At 45.8% G+C, this 23317-nt stretch overlaps 1 long non-coding RNA gene across 2 annotated transcripts in view; it reads left to right on the top strand.

The window, feature by feature from the left end:
- LOC138575204 (uncharacterized) overlaps nt 1-22536 on the top strand; it is a 52413-nt gene extending 29877 nt beyond the window's left edge. For both annotated transcript variants that reach the window (XR_011303947.1, XR_011303946.1), the window contains exons 2-3: nt 12466-12711; nt 19937-22536. This is a non-coding gene — a long non-coding RNA (uncharacterized lncRNA). The remainder of the gene's footprint in view (nt 1-12465; nt 12712-19936) is intronic.
- Nucleotides 22537-23317: the final 781 nt, after the last annotated feature.

Here is a 23317-nt window from a genome sequence, read left to right as displayed (position 1 = left end):
AGCAACCATTATATGGGGAGCAGACCTCAACACTCCAATTGATCCCAGACTCGACAAATCCCACAACACCACAGGAAATCCATCCAAAGCCAGCGCCCAAGTTTGAGAGATTTGCCAAAGTTTTTACTTATCCAACACATGGAGACGACACAATCGTGATGCAAGAGAATACACCTTTCATTCAGCCTTTCACAACACCAGCTCCCGAATAGATTACATTCTGGCATCCACCCACAGCCCTTTTAACTGGGGGATAAGTCAAATTTTACCACGTTCCTTCTCCGACCACTCAATGGTCACACTTGAAGTCACCCTAGCAGGCACCACAATTCCTGGACTCAGTTGGAGATTCTAGCCCGGCTCACTCAATGACACCGTCTTCGCGGAAGAACTGCGCCAAGAAATAATATCCTTCATTGAAATAAACCAAGGCCCTCATTACGACCCTGGCGGAAAGTGACTGACCGGACCGCCACAGCGTAAATAGCGTTTCCGCCATTGCACGAAGGAGCAAAGTGCGGCCCATTCCGACCCATCGGGCACGAGCACCACGCCATGGCGGAAGTGCAAAGTCCGCGATGGCGGAAATGACCCCAAAACGGCCCACACCGCCGCCGTACGGCGCCCTAGGTGCAATACCGCCACCCATCTTAGCGGACACCGCAGTGAGCGCCAACCGGAAAGTACGGTGACCGTAAATATACGGAAACGGAAGTAAAAACATGGGCCCGGAACGGGAAACATCCCGCCGTACACCTATAAAACCACAAAATCCACACAACCACTAAAAACACTACCCTGAAACACACCCCAACCCGTCATCCACCCTAGCGAAACCAAGAAAAATGGGAAAAGCAGCGAAGAAAGCGTGCGACCGCAAGCGGCAGGTCCACTTCTCCCGTGAGGAACTCACCGTGCTAACAGAGACCCTCCAGGAGAATGCTGCCGTCGTCTTCTCCACGCAAATGACCAGGACGGCACTTGCGAACAAGAAGGCCATATGGGCTCTGGTGGCACAGCGGGTAAGTGCGGTGGGGACCGCACCCCGCAACCCACAGCAATGCAGAAAGCGATGGGACGACCTGCGGATACGCGTCCGTAGCATACTTTCTGCCAACCGCAACATTGCCACAGCCACCGGGGGAGGTCCTGAATCACCCATCAAGTTGACCCCCTGGGAAGAAATCTGTGCCTCCACCATTGGAATGGAGAGCATAGAGGGAGTCGGAGGGATGGAGAAAGGAGTGCAGACATCCGAAGATTCAGGTAGGTGGGCCAAATAAAACAATGCTAAATCCACAATGTCCAATCATGTGAAGTACCATGTGTCCACATAGTGCAACAGAAACACATGTCCAGGAGAACGTCCAAACACATCGGCCTGATAGCGCACTTTAAAACTCACAATAAATACATAAATAATTAAAAACCCCTAAAACACCCACTACACGTGCAGCAGGCACACCCTAACTGCAGGCTGCCAAACAACTGCACCCTCACTCCACACACAAATGAAAGCACCTCCAAGGCCCCGACCCAAATCACCCTCAGGTACCACCCCAATGCATGTGATACAATGCCATTCCAATTCCCACAGACCCATTAATAACCCTCGCCCTCCTTTACTCCACCACAGGGTCCGATCCAAACGACGAGCATCAGGACACCCCTACCAGCACACCTGCAAAGAGGGCCAAGACCAACGGCCAAAGACCCTCCACCTCAGCTGCACGCATCAAGACACGGCAGCAGCACAAATCAGGTGGCAGCACAGAGGAGGGAACATCAACAGGCACCCCAGCAGCCAGCATGCCCACAACACCACCACCACAGGTCCCCCCAACGGATGCCACAGAAGGCACTGCCTCTGGTGGCAGCAGCACCATAGGTGACACCCCATTGATGGCAGCATGCTCCGACACAGAAGACGGGGATGTCGAAGACAGATCCATCCATGACCTGTCCCAATCCCCCTGTCTGTCCCATCCCGTACAACATGAGGATACCACGCAGGGGCACCCACAAGACGACGACTGGCCATCCCCCACAAGCCCTGTGGCAAGGCAACATGAGGTCACCAGCCCCTCTGTGACACCCCCGCAAATGGCCATGGCCCAGCAGAGGCAACAGTCCCTCGACCAGTTAATCGTGCAACAGCAGCAACTGGCCACGCTCCTCAAGGACCATGCCGATGAATGTGGGGGCACTAAGGCAGACATAGAAACATCAACTGAGACACTTAGGGCAGAAATGGAGAGTAGCACAGAGAGCCTGAGAGTCCAAATGGAGAGTAGCACCGAGAGCCTGAGAGTCCAAATGGAGAGAAGCACCGAGAGCCTGAGGGGGGACCTGCATGCGACGTCCAAAGACGTATGTGCCGAACTTGCCGCAGTGCGCCGTGTGCTCACTGAGCTCTCACAAACCCTTAGGGACATGCATGGACGTGAGCAGGCAGAGACATCATCCGTTGCAAGTTCCGTCCAGGGCAGCCCCCAACGTAGATCTGGGAGGAACCTGCGCTCCACAGGCAGGGGTGCCCCTGATACCCGCAGAGGGGGCTTGCAATAGCGACTGCCCACTGACAATGAGCATCTTTGGACACTGGTGTTCGGGGGGGAGGTAGGAGGGTGGAGGGGGTGTTTTGGGCTCACTTGGGTGGCGGGTCGATAGGGTGTTCAACATGATATCACATATGCCATAAACAGTGCACGATCAACCAATGAGATGTGTGGACAATGATCTTTGTGTACTAGGCCATCATAGGCGTACAGTCCATATTGTGCATGTACCAGACACACACAGTGCCACGAGTACCGTGTCCATGTATCAGCCACCAGGCGTGAGTGCTAGAAGCATGCATCAATGAGATGCTGACGAATGTCACGGCCCTCCGGTGCCTCGCAGACTCCTTGAGGTGCTACCACATCCCCACCCTCATCATGACCATCTTCAGGTGCTTGCAGTTCTGCGTCAGGGGGCATGGGCACATTTCTACGTACGCACATGTTGTGGAGCATGACACATGCCATGACCATCTTTGCAACCTTCTCATGGCGGTACAGGAGTGCCCCGCCAGACCTGCTGAGGCAGCGGAAACGAGTCTTCAGTAGGCCGAATGCCTGTTCAATGACTACACGGGTACGTGAGTGGGCATGGTTGTAGTCCTCCTCATGCTGGTCCCGTGGGTTCCGGACTGGTGTGAGGAGCCATCTCTTCAGTGGATATCCAGCATCACCTGTATGTGGACGATAAACGTATGATGTGGAATGCCATTGCTACGTACGCACACCCCCCCTTCCTGCCAGGTCATTGCCGAATCACATACCCCACATTATCATGCATGTAATGAGACTCACCGAGTAGGCAGGATCTGTTCCCTGCGTGTCGCTCCATGTAGCGTGGTATTGTAGAGTTCCTCAAGACCATAGAATCATGGGTTGATCCAGGGAATCGGGCACAACAATGTGTAATGATCCTGTTGGAGTCACACACCATTTGTACATTCAGGGAATGAAATTGTTTTCGGTTGCGGTACTGGGCCTCCATGGCATGTGGGACGACCAATTCCACATGGGTGCAGTCGATGGCACCAATGCAACCCGGTATGCCGGCAAGTGCATGGAATCCCACTTTTGTGTTGGTAATTTCCTGCTCCGAGCGTGGTAGAGAGATGTAGTCGTCTGCGTGCTGCAGGAGGGCATCGAGCACTTGCAATAGTGTCCGTGAGAACAGTGGCTGAGAAATGCCATGCAACTGTCCGACTGTGTGCTGGTAGGTGCCTGTGGCCAGGAAGTGGAGTACAGACACCACCTTCAGTAGGGGTGGGATGGCGGTTGGGCTATCTATCATGCTGACAAGGTCAGCCTGTGTCATGTCCACAATGGCGGTTATGGTGTCCCGGTCCAAACGGTAGAGGGTGTGGATCTGCTCATCAGTGAGGTTGAACGGATGTGCTCGGAGGCGTGGGATTGCGGGCTGCCTGCGTGGTGGTAGTGGCTGTGCTGGCGGCCCTTGCTGGCCCTGCCTTGGCCTCCTCCTCCTCCTGCGTCCCCTCCGTGCGGCCGGTTGTAGTTGGTGTTCGTCTTCTTCTTGGAGTTGGAGTAATTGCAGTGCTATCAGGTCCCCCAGGGCCAACATCGCGAGTCCTGCCGGTAGCATTTCGGAGTGGGTGTGGTTGTGGGAGGAGACTGGGTGTGCAATTTATGTGTTTCCAGGCTGTATGGCCTCCACCTGTGGTGATTCATTCCACCTGTGCAAGCTGCTCTCCCCTTTGGCCGAGCACGTCCCGCACACAACGCTGCAATTCGAGTAATGGCATCTTGCTATAGCAATCATGTATTTGTACCCGATGGCCGTGTAACATTTGTTGATATGTACATTCGGCTATGGTCCGATTGTTTCACATACAATCTTTGCAGTCGCGAACAGACTTGTGAAGGGTCAGTGGAACGTAGTACTCGAGTAACGGTGGGCCCTCATGCATCACTGTACCGAGTTGCACCGACGGGCGGGGCATCCCATTTGTGGGTGAAGGCAGTTGCCATTTTCACACACAGCCGCACTAGATGGATTAATTTGTGATTTCAAACGGCCACAGTTGCCTTTTCGACGTGATGTTGCAAATGAGGAATTCGAAGGGCGGCGCTTTCGGTTTTCAGCTAGCGGCGAGGAGATGCCCACAGGTCTGACTGCAAATATAACGTTCTATTGTTCAATGTCCTTGAGACAGGGGCCATGGCGAGGATGCAATGATTGATATGAATAGTTTGGGATGCGCAATAGCGATGTGGGCGATGAGGCCGGACGTTCCCAAATACATGTTACTTCACAACACTGGAATTACGGGCTGGGGCACTGTGGATTTTGCAGGCTGCATAACGCACAGACTCAATGGATATTTCTAATGTTATGTGAGTAAATATTCAGGCGTTTTTATACCGGGATGAGGGAATGATGAATGGATGCATGGGCAGATGATTTGATACAGAGTTTGCCATGTACAGGGCTTCTTGGAATCTATCCGCCTCCCCTGCGCTATGTGATGCAGGGCTGCCATAGTGGGACCATCGTCTATCTGGCCTTGTTGAGCCCTCCCTGTCTCGACGCGCCTTCAGACACTTGTGTCCATGCACGTTGACATTCCCATCTGATGGATTCTGTTTTGACAGACGCATGCACAGGTACACTCGTTTGTGATGGTGTTTACACCTCGATATAGATGGTTATGAGTCGCAAGTGGTTTTGGGGTGGTGATGATTCTTTGGAGTGGGCTAGCATGCATATGGCTGTGGATTTAGTGTGATCATTGAAGTGAGTTGTTCGAATGTAGTTCTGATGGCCATTCTGTTCTTTTTCTTTTCTTTTGGTTGACAGGTATCTCCTCCCCTTTTGCCACTGCCATCTGTATGCCACTCCTGCAGATGGCTTTTACTCCCGACACCTGCTGCTTCGTGTTAATCAGTGGAGCAGCATTACGATCTTATGGGACGATCGCCAATGGGCCACATGCCCTTACGCAGTACTGGTGGCTCGGAGCAACATTTCGGCCTTTCAGCTGGACTAGTGCCTCCCCATTGGGACGGCCGTGCGGTTCTGTGCGCTTCCATGTTGCCTTTTCGTACGTGAATGTGGCTCTGTGTACCATGATGGAACAGGGCGTCACACAAGTAGTAGCTGGTCATTTCTTGCGGATGCAGCCCACAATGGTGAGATGTGTTTTGGAGTTCATGGCCTAATGGCTGTATGGGCTTGGTGATTTTGTTGTGCATTAAATTTCTATTCTGATATGGCCCGTGTAGCGTTCTTCTTTGCGAGTGATGTGGCATATTCCTATTTGGGGAGCGATGTATTGTGAGGAGACCTGCATTGGGTTCCAGCTTCGGAGTTTAGTTGCGTGGTACTGTGCTGGGCGCGTTTGCCTACGAAGCCCAGTGAGGTCAGGGATGGGGGCTGCCAATATGACTGTTTGAATGTTGTCATGCTCAGGGGCGGGGGATTGGGTTTTGTGTGACAGATGCCGGTCAGCCAGGTGGACTGGTGGAATGATGTGATTTTCGGAATATTGCTGGTCACAGGTGCCTGTGTTTGCGTGCGTTTCTTGGGGGGGGACTGTGGTCATGTCCATTGGAATGGCTTCTGTATTCGTGCCATCTGTGCCCTGCAGCTCCCATTGGCCCCTCTTGTGAATCTTTTGTTCGTTGGCATGCATGGGTGACTTGTACATTTCACTGGTTGCATTGTGACTTCATTGCACCTACGGGGAGTTGTACTTTGTGGGCAGGGAGCGGTGTACAGGCACTCAGTGGGGCCGTTTACGGTTGATTCGCGATGCCGTACTTCTCACCATGGCGGAATGGTACTTTCCGCCGTGCTTGATGGCGTTAGGTACATGTCCGCTAGGGTCGGAATTCGCGTACCCTTGCGCCATGGTGGTATTTACGGTTTGGCATGGCGCGCGCGCGCGTACTTGGTGCAGTTAGCGTTGGCGTTCACTACGGTGTCGCTAATGGCTTCGTACTTTGCGGTGACGGGTCATAGTCGCACCGAGCGCTATTCGATGGCGGTATTGCATTTCCGCCATCGTTTTTCGATTTCCGCCAGGGTCGTAATGAGGGCCCAAGACTCTGTTGACTCAGTCAGCACCATTTGGGAAACACTAAAATGCTACGTGCGAGGAGTATGTCTAGAAAAAGAAAACGGCATACTAAAACAGATCCGGGGAGACCTGTCCAGCAGTGAACAACGCCTGAAAGACCTATAGTTGAAAGTCTCTACTGCCCAAGACCCACATATCCAAGCCAAATTAAAGAAAGAACTTCTGAAGTTCAAAGAAACAGCCGAACGTGAAATAAAATTTCTAAGCCACAAACACCAGGTCCGCCAATACAGAGAAGGGCAGAAGCCAGGCGCACTGTTAGCCCGTCTATTATCTATAGATAAAACTCCAACCTGAGTCGAATGTATTAAAGACGCTCAAGGACAACTCGTATACTCGAAGGAAAAAATCACCAATGTATTTCACAACTTCTATCAAAACCTGTACAGCTCCAAAGGCAACTCGGACCCAGAATCTATACAGAAGTTCCTTGATGAACCCCTGAACGCACCTATGAGAGTAGAAGAAATCTTGGAAGCAATAAAATCCCTTCCAAACGCCAAAGCGCCCGGACCCGACGGGCTCATCGAGAGTTCTACAAGGACCATGCAGCCATTGTGGCCCCTCTTCTGCTCCGTGTCTATGAGGAATCAATAGAGCGTGGAAACCCCCCCCCCCCACATCGCATGAAGCCAACGTAATAGTGCTGCACAAAGCCGGCAAGCCCACAGATGATTGCGCATCATACAGAACGATCTCCTTGATCAACTTGGACAATAAGATTCTTGCTAAAATCCTCGCATCACGGCTACTTCCTCTAATGCCCGCCCTTGTAATCGGAGATCAAGCTGGTTTTATCCCGGGACGCAGCAAAACCTACGGCATCAGAAGACTGTTTGGCGTCATCGAGGCCCTAAACTCAACACAGCAGGCAATAGCAGTACTCCTAGACGCTGAGAAAGTGTTCGATTCAGTTGAATGGCCATTCATTCTCGCAACACTCAGACAAATGGGTTTAGGCAATTTCTTTATTAAGTTGGTGTCCTTGTTATATAATGACCCATGCTCATTTATCACACTGGGAAACTCTAGGTCCTCAAGCATAGCACTAGAGCGCAGAACAAGGCAAGGCTGCCCACTTTCGGCCCTCATTTTTGCCCTTATTATGGAACCCTTGGCCTCGAGGCTTCGATCCAATCAACTGCACCGGGGTCTTAAACTAGGTCCCCATAGGCTAGTTGTCTCCCTTTACGCTGACAATGTCATGTTATTTGTCAGCGATCCCTAAGACAACCTTAACCCTGTAATGTGCGAAGTTATAAAATTTGGGCAAATGTCAGGCCTCAAAACCAATCACTCTAAATCAGTAATCTTCCCCCTGGCCCCAAACATGATCGAATTTGCCGACGATCGTGGTTTTAAATGGGAAAACTCAAAGGTTCGTTACCTGGGCATCTACATGTCACGTAACCACCACGAAATACACAAAGACAACTATGTTTCCACACTAAATTCTCTGCAGCAACGAATCCATAGATGGAAAACGCTGCCGTTAACGCTATGGGACAGAACCTCTTTGAGGAAGATGGTCATCCTTCCTAAGCTGCTTTATCTATTTTCGAATAGCCCGCTACTTGTCCCCAAATCCTTTCTTCAAAAAGTAAGGAGTTTAATCCTAGAGCTGCTATGGGCAGGTAAACCTGCACGCGTTGCATACAGCACATTAACTCTACCAGTGTCGAACGGCGGCTTAGCGCTTCCTGACATTGAGAAATATTATTGGGCAGCCCAGGCTCAATTTCTGAGCCACTGGTATACGACCCACTTCGTTCGCCCACACGTTCAGGTGGAACGAGCCTTAGCCTCCCCCAACCTGCTAAGAGCCATCATTATCAGACATATCCTGGTCCCACACAACACATTAAATACAGTTTTATCCACATACGCAATTTGGAAAAAGATGGCCAACAAATACGAGGTGAACATAAGATTCTCCCCCCTATTACCAATCAAATGTATTCCTGGCATCCCCCTCACAAACGAAAAAGTGTTCCTTATATGGGCAGACAAGGTTAGAATCCAATCCTTTGGAGACCTTTTTCCAGAGGGCACCTTTTTAACTCCACAAATTGCCAAAGATAAGGGCGGAAACTCCTCTCTGGATGTGTCCCTTTACTTTAGACTGCGCCACACCCTACAAAAGCTGTTTCCCTCATTCCCCAAACAACCCCCCACATGGGACCTATTACACAATACAATTCAGGCACAAGGGGAAGGGAGATTAGTGTCACTTCTAAACAAATCCCTCGTAGTCGACACCGCGAAACTCAGTCCCAAAGTGCAGCAAAAATGGGAAATGGCCATCCAAGAAACAATAATCGCTGAAGACTGGTCATATATCCTCCGACAAACTCAAAAGGTCACACTGAACACATGGTATAAACTAATTCACTTCAACTTCATTCATCAAACGTACTGCACCCCTGCTAAGAAGAACAAACATCACCCAGAAGTGTCAGCCCAATGTGAGAGATGTGCGACGGCTAACGCAGATTTTTTCCATCTAGCTTGGAACTGCCCAGGAATACAGCATTTCTGGACCTCCGTTATACAAATAATGGCCGACATCATAGGCGAAGAAGTGACCCCACTACCACTGGTAGCCCTTCTCGGTCTCACAAAATACCTTCAACCCGCATCACGAAAACTCTCAGCCCTTCTTTTGGTGTTAGCACGTAGGAGAATCGCCATGACATGGAGCCGTGGCCTACTTCCAAAGATTGAAGACTGGAAAAGAGACATAATCTACTGTCAGGATATGGAGAGCGAATTTATAAGAACCTTACCATTACATGCACACCACCCTGACATCTGGGGACCGTACATAGCATATCTGCTAAACAGTGCGGAGTCCTCAGACTCCGAAAACCCTGGAACATAAAAAAGTGCTCTGTGACTGTGAACCACAAAACAACTCTGGAGCCATACTATTTGAGACTGAGTGAAAAACCTAGCGGAATCTATATGGGTGGACACAGGGGGGAGGAAGCAGCTCTGCAGGGGTGTTTGAAGTTGGGAATTTCCTTTTCTCTGTCTTTTTCTATTTTTTTCTTTTTGTTTTGAATGCGCACCCAGTTGGTGCGTATAGATACCGAATGTATGTAAAAACCAAAAATAAAGTAATTAAAAAGAAGAAAATCACAAGGTGCACCGGAGTAGGGGATCATTTATTGAAGGAATCCCTGCTCAACCATTGTACAGATATCCCTCAAAATAAGAAATGGGTGTCAGACTCATTTTCCACTGAGCTAGATAGCACAGTTCCTAGTGACCTGAGATTCCAGCTGCACTGGGGGACAAGCTGCCTATAGAAGGAGCAGATGGGAGTCACTGGTGGTGGAGTATGGAAGCTGGACTGTGGTGCAGACTGCTTTGCGTTGATGGAGATCCAGCACTGATGAGGCAACGTTACAGGGAGACTCCAGTGATGGTACTCAGGTCAGGTGGGAACTCCCTGGATTGCAGGCACTTTGGGAGGTTGTCTGTTCATGTCATTCCACTGGAGGTGGAAGTCTGGATGTCCACTCACTGGGAAAGAGCTTCACTCTCTGGTGGCATCTTCAACAGAAAAAAGAGTCCTGCAGTACTTACGTGCAGACTTCTGGTTGGCATCTTCCTCTGTATTGAAGGTATACTGGCAGTCATAGTGCATCCTCTACTCTTATGGTAACTGGTTTTGTGGGTAGGCCCCAGGCCACCCATAACACCAATCTTCTCAAAGATGTTGGCAGTCACCCAGCCAGTGGTGGAAGCCACATTCAAACTAAGTGGGCTGTTAACTGGGCAAACTGTCCAGATGTGGATACAGATCAGAGTAGACACATCCATTCTGAGCTGGTTGTATCTGGTCATACCTACTGTGACCTTCAAACTCTTAGGCCAGTAGAGCCACGCCTGTGCTTTGCCACACATGCATCCCACTAACTCTTACATAGGAACAATGGTCGGCTGAAGGGATCTGAACAGCATTCTAGACAGGAGTCACCAGTGGGTGCACCCAGGGGGTACAGGATGATTATACCTCCTAAACCTACATTAAAGCTATCAGCAACCACTAGAGCCCCCACAGACTGGTGTGAGAGGTAACCTGTACTAAGGAAAGGGGTACGTGATGTAGGGCACATATGGTTTTCATGTTAATGAAGAGCCTACCAATCACGGCCCATCAGGTATGAAGTTAGTAAAACAGTCAAAAATAAAAGCTATCTTTCATTCTGTTTTGAGTCCCTGTATGGCATACCGCGCTCACTTTCAGATCCGCCACAGCACCATGGGACCATGCAAATGACAGCAGTGCATGTTGTAAATCCCGGTTACATAACATAATACTCCTTGGGAGCATAGAACATGTTTGTGCTTTTTTAGTATCTAATTTGATAAAATGCAGTTTCTCCCATTGAAAAGGTACAGGCATTGTTGTGCTTTTTCCACCTGAAATAGTTACTGCTGTCAAAGGGCTCCTTGTCCCATGTGACATGTTTAGCTATTTGTTTTTAGCAGTCAGCACATTGCATGCTGGGATTTGGGGTTTGTTTTACTTTTGATATTATAACTTTGTATGAGGCATATGCCATGTCATGCTAAGTGTTGTTGGGTAGAAAGTAAAAACTCCCAAAAGTGCCACTAGAGCCATGTGAATGTAATTTGCCTAAAAGCAACACAGTATCTCTGTCCTCAAATAGAGAATTTCTCTCCCAGAACACCCAACATGTTTCCCTGAAAAAAAGCAAAACAGGAATCAATTAATTACAAATACAAATGAATTTAACTAAAAATATATTTGTACTAAGTCAAATAAATTAATTACAAAAGGAGTGATGCTTCCAAAAACAAAGATGTAGTATTCTGCCTGTCAGTATCTAGGGTGCAGAGAGGTTGTGCATGTCTAGAATGTTAGTGTGTGAGCTTGAGTGAGTGTTCCATAGACCGGCAGATAGAAGATAGATGGCTGGGGTGCTGGATGCCAGTGGTTGTACCTCTCCTTCTCTTTGACATGTATTATGCCTATGATGATCACTGGATTAAAGGAAATTACCTCATTCACCTGCCCTGGTGTGGTGCTTGCTGAATGTACAAACCTACAACATTTTGGTGACAGGCTGGTTTTGCTGTGAGGGGGAGCAGCCTACATGACCACTGTCCCCCAAAAGTCCATCCATCCACATCAGCCAGCAAGGAGGCCAGCAAGAAACCTCCAACAACTCACAAGATGGACAGAGTCAGTGGCCCTGTGAGAGGCATCTAGCGGGAGGATTAAGGCCAAGGACAATAGCCCTCTGTAACTTGGAAGTTGGGCAGACGCTGTAAGAGGATGGTGCTATGTCAAATGGTCCCCGGCAACGTGCGTGCTGTGTGGAGGCAGGTTGTTTAGGGAAACCTGCAGCAAGGCTCCAGGGAAGGCAGAAGGCAGGAAAATCAAACGAGCAACTCTGACCCTGCGTTATATTGCAGATGTGATGGTCACAGCTGTTGTGCCTGTGTCTAGAGCATGTGTGAAGAGTGTTAAATTAGCCAAGAGCAGCCGTGGGAAGAAAAGTGGAACTAGGGCTGCAGTTCAATTTTAGTCTTAAGTCAATGACTGTTATAATGTAATACATGTTGTCAAATGTATAAATGCTCTCCTTATGAATAGAGGGGCTTAGATGGTGTCTTCAAACCATGCTGAGTAAAGCTGCAGCTGTTAATAAACCAGTCTCTCTCTGAACGTTTAAAACCAACACTGATGCTTCATGGTGTCTTAAAATAATTTGCTAGACTATAGGAAAATAGAAGGAGTATTCATAATTTATCTAACAATTTGGCACCACCAGATGGGACCTCATTGCTGAAAGATCCAGTTGAACTAAGCTGCCACGGTCGGACAGGAGGCAAAGATGGGAGACAGGCTTGGGGTGCACTGCTGTTATCAGGACAAGAGGTTTTCCTAGTAGCCACACTTTCCCTCACCAGTCAACCTATTCAACATGTTGATCTCTCCAACTGAGGAACCCTGTCTGTGTGAAAAAAGTATTTACATTCCTGGTGAAGCAATGGAACAGAAGACTGCAGAAAAAGGGGTGAGACTGCTCCACAATAATATTGTATGATCTGATATTATAAGAATAAAATGTATTTCCTATAGGGAACATACTGTTAAATGAACTATAGAAAAATACACTTCAATATGTACTGTGTTCCCTGTGAATGCATAATGTTAATGAACCATAGGGAAACACACTTGGATATGTAATGTAATGTTTCCATTGGAAGCATACTCATAACATATTATAAGGGAAATACACTTGGTGTATAAAAAGTTAGAAACCATGGCATGGATGAATCATGAAATGAGCTTGCAGATTGTATTGATTGTGGGCATGCTGCATTTAAGTGAGACATTATCAACGCAAAGTTGCGATCACGAAGTAAGTAGGAAAGAAATGTGATTAAAATGTTGTAAGAGGAAACGGGAGTTACAAAAGCATGCGTCTACCCCACTGGAAGGAATGGCAGGCTGGGAATTAATGATTAAAAGAGGCTTGGACGTAGTGATGTTTCTGCAAAAATGGCATGAATACACTTCCAACAACACTGATCTGCAATTCCCAGCACATGGATCTTTTGACCTGGAAAAGATAGGATATTTACGCGAAGTGCTTGCCACTAAGGGTCATGAAGCCATTAGACCACTGCAATGGGAAATATACAAGCAATGGGAATATTTTTCAAGACAAAAAACTATGATAGAAGCACAGATTAAGAAATGTAAGCCACAAACTAAAAAAGAGAAAGTGTGTGCATATGATCGGAGAGTGATGAAAAAATATTAGGATGAGGGAGATTGTAAAGATAAAATGAGGATAAAGGGTGTGTATGTAGCCATGGCTCACCCCTCTGCCCCGGCACCTGAATCAAAAGTGACTTTAGAGGATGAGACAGATCCATTGTTAGAATGTTTAATGGTTAAAAGACCTCCCTCGCCACCCTATCAAGTACCTAATGACAAGGTGGTCTCTTCGCCACCTCGTGCTCGCAGAATTACAGCCCACGACATGGAAACTGCAGAAAAGGTAATGGTGGCAAGGATTAAAAATGGGATAGAAGGAGTGACGCAAGCTAAAGTATATGTGCTCCAGGTACGAGATACACTTGCATTTGGAATAGTACTGAGGCTGTGCAAACAAATATGGGACTTTCATAAAATGATAAATGCTAAGAATGAAGTATATCCCCTGCCAGATGACTATGAGGAACCAGACCGAGCAGTCAAGGAGGATACACGTGATGCAAAGTTCTGTCATGCAATAGTTTTTTTATTTGGATCATAAATAACCCATCAAAGTCTATGGTAACTCAAGTGCTCCCGATGAGAGAAGTGCCTGGGTTTGAAACTGATAATCCGACACACCAGGTTCATGCCCCTTTATCCAGATATTAGACAAAATCCAGAACAGTGGTACACCAAGACACCAAGAAAAAGATCATCTCAAATTGGAAAATATAGATCAGTTGAAAAATATTTTGCACCAAAGGAAGAAGATTTGACTTCATTTAGCGTAATGGACATGCCAGATGGGCAGAAAGCCTTTTTCACATTTTGTAGAAGGATTGTTGCCTTATCTAAAAGATGACATACAAACCTATGGGTCTACATGGCCAACTCAAACTGCTGGCCAGATTTTGACTATGGATAGGTACTATGCATAGGTACTATGATAGATACTATGCAAATCGCCTTGCCAAAGATAAAGGGGAGAAGGAAAAGAAAATGAAGGAATTTAAAGCCAGGGCGCTAATGCAACAAGATTTTCCAGAAAGAGGCAGAGGTAATATGCGCATACAAAATGGAATAATAATGTATAGAGGAGGAAGAAGTTGTATTGCCCTGCCAAATATGGGAGCAGGTATGATAGACACTGGGTGTCATTTTTGTAAGGAAGACGATCACTGGATAAGGGAGTGTCCTTTGCGCCGGAGAGGGCAGAGACATTCTTATGGGTGAGGAATGACAAGGGGAACCTTTTTTAAGAACTGAGGCTGAGAACAGTATAGTAACAAATACTGGGACATCAGAAGCGAATAATTAACAACAACATAGTTATTTTGACCCTAGGCAAGGTCAGCAGTATTCAGCTCGGGATAATTATGAGAATGGTTACTATGAAGTACACAGCATAGAGCTGTCGTGGAGAAGGAAGAGGGTGCATATTCCTGTATATTCAAAAGGGTCATTTGTAATGGCTACAGTGCAAAGCAAACAGGCAACATTCCTCCTCGATACAGGTGCATCTAATACATCAATTTTCCACAAATTAGTGCCCCATATTCCCCTCTCCTGGAAAGTAAACACATCAATGGGATTCTCTAATAATCCGGTCCAAAGTCCAATATCTGAGCCTGTACAGTTTAGCATAGGTCCTATATCTTTCATGGCACAGCTTGTTGTCACAGATAAATCTGGTTTAAATCTGTTAGGAATGGATTTGTTAAAACATTTGCATGCTAACATCTATTGTTCACCTGATGGAGTGTACCTAACATGTAATGCTGAGTCCTTTTCAAAATGTTTTCTCAATGACTGTTACTAATGAACTGACACCTGAATTTAAGGGCATTGACCCTGTGATATGGGGTACAGGATCTAATAACGTAGGATGTATGGCAGGTGATCCAGTGAAAATAAGAGTCAAGCCCAGTGCCATATTACTGCAAATTCAGCTGTTTAAAATACCCAAGGAGGGACTGCAAGGAATTAAGTCTGTAATACAGGATTTTCTAGATTAAGGGATTTTAAAAGAAATTGTGGGGAGTCCCTGCAACAGCCCAATTCATCCTATACAAAAACATATTGATGTGACATGTCTTCCCTGTTTACCATGATACCACCTTCAGCTCAGTATTTCACAGTTATAGACATTGAAAATGCTTTCTTTAGCATTCTGAACCATGAAGACACTGAGTATTTATTTGCCTTTAATGTGTAGGGGTGGTCCTGCACCTTTCATAGGGGCCCCCAAGGTTACACTAAAAGCCCACGTATTTACAGCGAAGCACTGTAAACACAGCTAGACATGTTCACACCAACTGCAAATACTACACTGTATCAATATGTTGATGATTTGCTGATAGCTGCAGATACCCTAGAGCAATGCATGGATTGCACTGTACATTTATTAGGAGTTTTTAGCGCCACTGGGACATAAAGTGACCTTAAAGATATTGCAGTTCTGCAAAACTCAGGTCACCTATTTAGGGCATTTGGTGTCAAAAGGAGAGCGTACACTAAACCCACAGCGCACAGACGGGGGCTATAATGAAAATACCGGTTCCTATCACACAGAAAGATGTCAGAGGTTATTTGGGGATGATTTCATTTTTTAGGTAGTGGATTCCCAATGTTTCACTTTTAGCAAAACCGCTGATAGAACGAACACTGAGCAGCACCTGGTTCCCTTGTAATGGACTGCTGCTCAGCAAGAGAGCTTTGAAGTTCTAAAATCTGCATTGTGTAACTCAACTGCGTTGGGCACCCCCGATTATACTAACACTTTAACATTGTTTGTGCATGAAAAGCAAGGGCGTGCATTATCTGTAATAACTCGACAACAAGGGGGTAAAAACAGACTGTGTGCATATTTTTCTTCCACATTTGGCCCGTGGCAAAAGCACTTCCAAATTGTTTAAGGGATGTGGCGGCTGCAGTCATTTCTATGAAACAAGCCAATGCCATCATATTGGGACACCAAGTTACATTTTCTGTGCCACATGCAATTGATATTTTATTGAATAGAACTAAAACACTGCACCTGACAAATGCCAGGTTGACTAGATATGAGCTGACCTTATTGGCTCCAAATATTGTCATACAATGATGAAACACTCTAATGCCTGCCACATTGCTACCCCTCCCATCAGATTAATCAAAGGTATGTGTGATTGTATATTAATAACAGATGAGGAAACAAAGGGATGGGTAGACTTGATGGATACTCCAATTGACAAACCTGATGGTACATTATATACAGATGGTTCATGTTTTAAATTACCAAATGGTACTACCTCGGCAGCACATGCTATTACAACATTGAAAACCATTGTTGAGGCTTGTAGGATATCTCAGCATTCTGCCCAGTGTAAGAAAGGCATGGTATCAAAAACACAAGTGACCACAGTTCAAGGGTGTTTATTGAACTTTCAAAGATGTGTGATAAACACCCACCTATCTAAACCTAAATCTAAGATGGGAGCAAGCTACGACCATCAAATAATGAAGAATGCAGTCCTAGTGGAGTTGTGTGGAAACAAAAAAGGGCCTATACTAAAAAAAGAAAACTATTGTGAATCCTTACTACTAGATACAAATAGTGTGGTGTACAGTTCATGAAAAAGGAAGAAGTGTTCATAAAATAATAATCAGGATACTTGGGTCGTTGGCCTCCCTTCCCCATGTTTTCAGCAAGATGCTAGGCGGTTCACTCTGAGCAAAGCGCACACTCTGGCATCTGTGGTATGAGGATATAACGGCAGTTCCCATATCAGGGCCTTCTGTGCTCAAGTCTCTTTTCTATCAAAGTCTCTTGTTTTAGAGGGCCTGATGTGGAAACAAAAATGTAGAGAGTTCCATTCTTCTTGTAACTAATTGGTTTTGGAGGTCTCTCCCTGGATCCCCCTCAGCTGGGATCAGATTTCCTTGTGTTGTAATTCAAAAACTATTCCTTCTTGGGTGACTCACGGTTCACCCCGGGTCCCCCTCAGTGAGGCTCAGATACCTCTTCACGTTCAACTAGTCTCCCTAAACCAGGCTTGGACCAATTGTCAGCTCACTTTTCCTTCTCGGGTTACTCACAGTTCACCCCGGATCCTCCTCAGCCGGGTTCAGATCCCTCTTTACGTTCAACTAGTCTCCCTCAGCTGGGCTCAGACCAATTGTAAGTACCACTGTATACTTATCGAAGACTTTCGATTGTGCACAGGTTTTTGTTGGACCCGTCGCAGGAACACTTTGATTCAAAGTTTCTTTCTGACAACGTATTTCTCATTTAGTTTGATATCCAGTATAGGCCTTCAAATGAGCACCCCCTCGGGTGCCGGACCACTCTGTATTTGGTATCTGATTTAGCTTTCAACAGTTAATTCACTCCTTAATCTTCCAATTGTTCACGCCTCTTAACACATGCGCTTCAAACACAGTCCTTTGTAGAATTCTTCATATATTGTTGCCACTTGTAACCTTGATTCAAACATAGGGTGATTTCGTAACAGTTTCCCTGACTCACCGGCTGTACTTCTTTTACTGTCATGGCTTTCTTGCGGGAGCCAAGGACAGTACCATGGTGGAAATTGCTCCTCCTTGCCTAGATTATTGATACATGAGTGCCCCAGATACTTTTGATGCATAGCGTAGGTCGGCTCAGCTTCAGTTATTTGTATTAGGCTTTTCACCTTCCACGGCTTGTGTAAATAGTGGTTTCTAGAGGTCAAGGGTACTTCCCTCCTTGCAACCCTCTCTGGTCTCGCTGCCTTTCTCCTTGCGTTAAATTGCCACCATGGAACTGCTGCTTCCTTGTGTGCTTTTCTTCGTTGGAGTGTGCTTTCGTGTTCTGCCTTTTATCTGTGTGGGGAAGTGTGATGGGAGTTAGGTGTGTGTAATGATTAGTAATTGCCTGATCTTGTCTGACTATGGTGTTGGGACATGTCAGGTATACGGCACTAGTGTTAGTCTGTTGTTGCTTATGATGAACTGTCCGTGGGAAAGTGTTTGTGTCGGAAAAGAGGAGGGCGGGTGTTAAGCTTCCCGGTATCCTACCCGGTAGGATGGGGAAAAGGTGTTACAGGAAAGGGGATACCGCGTCTCACCCTTCGGTGTCCCACTTCCACTCCCCGAAGACCCCCATCCAGGTGATCCTTCCGCACTGGTCCACCCCAAGGAACTGGTTCAAATAGCGATGATCGTGTCCTGCCCACCTGGATGAAAGATCCCCAAAGACTAGTGAGTGAGACATCTTCAGTTTTCTCACACTAGGCAGCTGAAATGAGTGTCCTTACCAGAGCTTGCGAGTTAAGCTCCGGTCTTGTACTTAATATCTTTACTGAGCCCCAATATGCATTTGGAGTGGCCCCCAATTTTGGCCGCTTATGGGCTGAGAGAGGATTTCTTACTTCAAATGAGACAAAGATACAGCATGGTACCTTAATTTCAAGTGTATTGTATGCACTGACCCTGCCAATGAAATTGGCTGTCATTAAATATAACACCCATAAGGCCATTGCAAATGATATAGGGAGAGGTAATACTTTTGCTGGCCACATTGCAAAGTCAACTGCACAGTCCCCTGTATCATCTGTGTATATTACACGCATGATGCAGACAAAGAATATTGTGTTTGACAATACCCTTGAGACAGAGCGAAACATTCAGGCTGAGGCCACTGAGCAAGAGCTACTGGATTGGAAACGGCATGGGACGTGTGTAGATGGGTGTTGGGTGGATTCATGGAAAGAACATAGATGGAAGTTACTGAATAAATATATACCCCTAATGTTGTCTCATGCCCATGGTCCATCTCATGTAGGAGCAGATGGTATGTTTAGTCTGCCACAATATGAGCAACACTAAATTAATGCAAGCAGCAATTGCATATTGTAGAAAACTGTCATGTTTGTGCTGTTCATAATATAAGCAAGGTGGAAGGTGCAACAAAAGGACATTTTAGACCTCCAGAGTTCCCCTTTGAAGCCCTACAAAGGGACTTCATTGAATTGCCTCCATGTCAAGGAAAGACATATGCATTAGTATGTATATGTATGTATGTTCAGCAAATGGGAACAGCATTCCCATTAAAAGATATTACTGCTTTGAGAACTGCAAAGGTGTTAGTTAAGGAATATGTACCCCAATTTGAGTTACCACACACAGTTTGGGGTGATGATGGTGTTCATTTTGTTAACACCACTATGGATTTGATATGTAAGGCATTAGACATCAGGCAGCAATGTCACGCTACATACCACCCGCAAGCAGCTGGATTTGTAGAGAGAATAAATTCTACTCTAAAAAATAAACTGGCAAAAGTCTGCACCAGTAGCACCCTAGGATGGGTAGATGCACTTCAGTTAGCCTTATTCTCAATGAGAAATATTGTGCATTCAGGTCATGGATTAACTCCGTATGAAGTAGTCATAGGCCGGCCAGCTAATGTGTGGGGTGTGCCAAATCCAAATCGTTTAAGTACTGTACCTTACGCTTTGTTGATATATTACTGTAAAGAGCTGACTAAAACATTATCTGTTCTTCGCAAACAGGTCACTGACAAATTGCCAAAACCACTGGAGGGGCTAGGACATTACTCAACCAGGCGACTTGATTTTCATGAAGAACTTACAGTGAACATCTGGGTTGCAACCCAGATGGAAGGGCACAGCACATGTGCTGCTGACCACTCAGACTGCTGTGAAGTGCAGTGGCCATAAAAGCTGGATCCACACCAGTAACTTGAAGCATGCACTATTCTCTTTATTGCCTGCCCTTGTGGACAGTACATTGCCTGGTAAGGAGACCCAAAACCCCCTCGCGGTGGTGAGACTATTGACCTTTGCAAAGACAGTGTGCCTGAGGTCATTAGTGGACCAACAGAAGAACAAAGATACAACTTGAGACCCAGGAAGCTGTAAGCGGAACTACAAACTGTGAAAATGAATTCCGTTCCTGAAGAATAGCAGCCTGGTGCGAGCCCACCATCTAAGGAATGAGATAGAGAGAAAGAAAATGACACTCCATAAAATTGGAGTGTTATTGCACCCTGTTCCTTTGTCTTACCTATTATGTAGTTGAAGAAATACAATATGCCATGGCAATAGAATACCGTTATATCACTCCATAACAGTTCATCCAATGAGGAAAGAAAGAATAAGTGGTATACGACCAAGACTTTTATTTATGTTATGTTGATTTTTTTTATCATACTATGTGTTATTGGGGGGGTGGTTATTGGTAGAATATATTGTGTATCCAGCTGTCTCCAATACCACTATTGCTGTGGCTATATTATCCACTGTGCAAAAATAACATAGGGAGAAATGTATAGACAAAAATACTGCTACATAACACACATGAAATCATCAACAGAAGCAATTGTTATGTCTGTCTGAATTACCCAGCCTATGCTGGTGAAGGCCTACCATTGCAGCAGCTCCCCCTACCATTCTCCACCTCATGTTATGCGCTACATATAGCTGTGGCTAAGAGAGGACCTCCTTTTGCTAGTATATATGCAAAAATAGGTAGCAAAAAGCATAACTGTATCAGTATCTTAATGTGAATCTTCTTTAAAAGGAGGGTTATGAGGGTGTCACTATGCCTAATGGAGTTTTGCCATTAATGGAACTGTTTCCAAGGGAATGGCAGAAATTGTCTTTTCTTATGAATGTGTCATCATACAGCAATGAAGCCTCTCAACTGCCTTCCAATGCACCTACACTCAATATAAGAAAGAATACTGTCCCAGGTAGTGTGTGCATCTCCAGCGATTGTACAAAGAATATGGGGTTTACCTTGAACTGTAACTATACATTGCACTTGCCAGCTAAGGTGTTCCAAAACCTTCTCTATATAGGGGAATCTGTGTATTTTATTTGTGCAACTAATGCATCTTCTTGGCCACCTAACTGGGCAGGGCGATGTCACATGGAGTTGGTGATGCCTGCTATGACAGTGAAAGATAGCCATTGGTCTTCTCTCCCACGGCAAAAGTATTATGTAGTGCAGGATGATACTGGACCACAGGTAATGGGAGATATCCTTAAAGAAATTGTTCCATGGTATGGCCCTTCTGTTAATTCCACAGATGTACGCAGATTGTCACGATTGCTAGACGCCACTATAAATGAAAAATCAGATGCCCTTATTAATATCACTATTGAGTTAAAAGCTGTACGCCTTGTAGCATTACAGAACAGGGCAGCATTCAATATGATTTTGGTGGAGAAGTGAGGCGTTTGTCTGATTTTCAAGGACAAATGGTGCTCATTTATACCTGACTCCTCCCCCTCAGTGTGGCATGCCATTAATAATCTTCAGAGTATTGCAGGCCAGGCACATTTCCCCACTGGTACACTAGACATCGGCAAATCTTTAACAGTCCTTAATAAGTACATTTGCGTCGAAACTATTTTCTATAATTTATGTTCTATTAACTATAGTTCTTTTTATATGTTTGTGCATTAATTGTGTGCCTACCTTGTGCCATGCATTAGCCTCATGTCTCAGATCACAAGTAACTTCAAGACCCACCTCAAATGCTTCTATTCAAGGGAATGTGTTTAGAGAAATGTTAGCTATAGATATGGAAGATTCAGCTAATTGATGAAATGGATACAGTTGGAGAATTATTTTTTAAAAAGATGGATTGGTAGCAATATGTATTAAAATTGTAGGCTTTGCAAGTGTTTAACATACATTCTCCAAAACCAGATAACTGTGAAAATGTTTTGAAGAAGCCCATAGCCTGCAAAAACACAGAATGTCCTTGCTATGTCACAGCTGTTAGGCCTGCGTAGAGAGCACATGTGAAGAGTGTTACATTAGCCAAGAGCAGCTGTGGGAAGAAAGGTGAAACTAGGGCTGCAGTTCAATTTTAGCCCTAAGTCAAACAACTGTCCGGGGGAGGAGGGTGTACTGTTAGTTTTCTGCGGTCTGTATTTTCTATCTAGTGTGTATATGTTCGTAGCCTCACGTTAGGCACATCGATAGGAGCTTTTGGGTTTTGTAGAGAAGAAACCAAGTACCCCCACTTCAAGTACCACTCCCATGTTGCCTATATGTTGGGAACCAGAGTGTGAAATATATGCAGTGCCAGTGAAGATACCAATACCAAGGAGAATCCTGGAAGCCAGGTGAGAAAACCATTGAGAAAACCATACCTGCATACACGACAATATGATGGCCATTTGAATGAAATCCCAGAAGAAGTGGGAAAAGTGAGCAAAAGGGAAGATTGGTGACGTCACATGAAGCAGGGCTGACATACCCAGAAGAGATGAGGAGGCAAGAGAACATAAACATTCTACAGGTGTTAAGAAAGTGTTGAAGTTAACAACATTTCGAGATTGAGATGAAGATGTTTATGCTACAGAAACAATGAAGATATCAAGTCCTTTTACACGTGTACAGATGCAAGAAACGCAAGCAAACAAAGTATTATTAAGGCTAGCTATGTAGTGAAAAGATTGCGGCATGCGCCAAATATATATGTATAGGAGTGAATGAACTATGGATGATTCCAATACACATTTTAGCAGAGCTGGACCCAGAGAAAGAAGGGCTTTCCCAGTGTGTCGCAGTTGAAAAGCAATTGAATTACAGAGGCGGATAAAAAAAAAGGCGAGGCTGGACCATCACCAAGAAGCCAAGGCCATTCTGGGCCTGAAGGATCAGACAGTGGTTACAAGTGTGTGAAAAGAACAAACTCCTGTTCAGAAGACGGGCACGTGAACAGTGAAGACATCAGAGGTTCATTAAATAAAAGTATTTTAAATGCAGCAGAACTCTAAAACATGGTCTTCAGTCACGTGGATAAGTGAAAATAGATAATCATGACCAACTCCAGGAGACAGAGTATGCTATACTCCCTCTTATTCCCAGGCATGAAGAACAAACTCAAGGCCAATCTTCAAAGGGCTAATTGA

Source organism: Ambystoma mexicanum, chromosome 1p, assembly GCF_040938575.1.
Source record: "Ambystoma mexicanum isolate Mex_15411 chromosome 1p, UKY_AmexF1_1, whole genome shotgun sequence".
In the NCBI taxonomy this organism is placed as follows: Eukaryota; Metazoa; Chordata; class Amphibia; order Caudata; family Ambystomatidae; genus Ambystoma; species Ambystoma mexicanum.
The sequence above is the reverse complement of the archived record's forward strand: the minus strand, read 5'-3'. Positions and strand labels throughout refer to the sequence as shown.